Consider the following 615-nt stretch of genomic DNA (forward strand, 5'->3'; position numbering starts at 1 on the left):
GTCTACAGGACCTCCTGGCAGTACGCTGCTGATGAGGAGATAAGCTGCTAGAAGACAGCAGGGGGAGAGCTCATTGGCATATGAAGTTCACTTGGCATAAAAGCTGTTGAGTTCGCCAAGTGGAGTTCTTCACATGTTGGCTATGGCCTGAAAAAATGGGAGACTGATTGTGGGCAAAAAAGGTCTACTTGTTTAAAGTGCCTGCAGGCTGGCCAGGAATATGATGAAGTGCCATTGAAGGGACTTACAGACGGACTTGAGTGAGTTCCTATGTGGAGACAGAATAGTTTGAGTTCTATGGTGTCGGAGACAGACAAGAGTAGAGGCCTGAAGAAAACCAGCTATAGGAGCTATATATCCCTGAAGCGGACCGAGCTAAACTGCTGTAACAGATTAAGATTGTGCCTCTCCTGCAGAATTGTTACTTCAAATAGGAAGTATGTACATGTATATATCTAGTAGATCGGTCAGGCAGAATGGAAGAGGCTTCCGGTCCACAATGGGTTCAGAGGCTTACTCAGTGGTCGCTTGCATCCTTGGCTTCTCAGAGGCAGCCTTCGGTTTAGTGGCTGTCTGCTGAGGCAGGTTTCGAACATGATATGTCGAACAATAGCT

Source organism: Eleutherodactylus coqui, chromosome 7 (assembly GCF_035609145.1).
Source record: "Eleutherodactylus coqui strain aEleCoq1 chromosome 7, aEleCoq1.hap1, whole genome shotgun sequence".
In the NCBI taxonomy this organism is placed as follows: domain Eukaryota; kingdom Metazoa; phylum Chordata; class Amphibia; order Anura; family Eleutherodactylidae; genus Eleutherodactylus; species Eleutherodactylus coqui.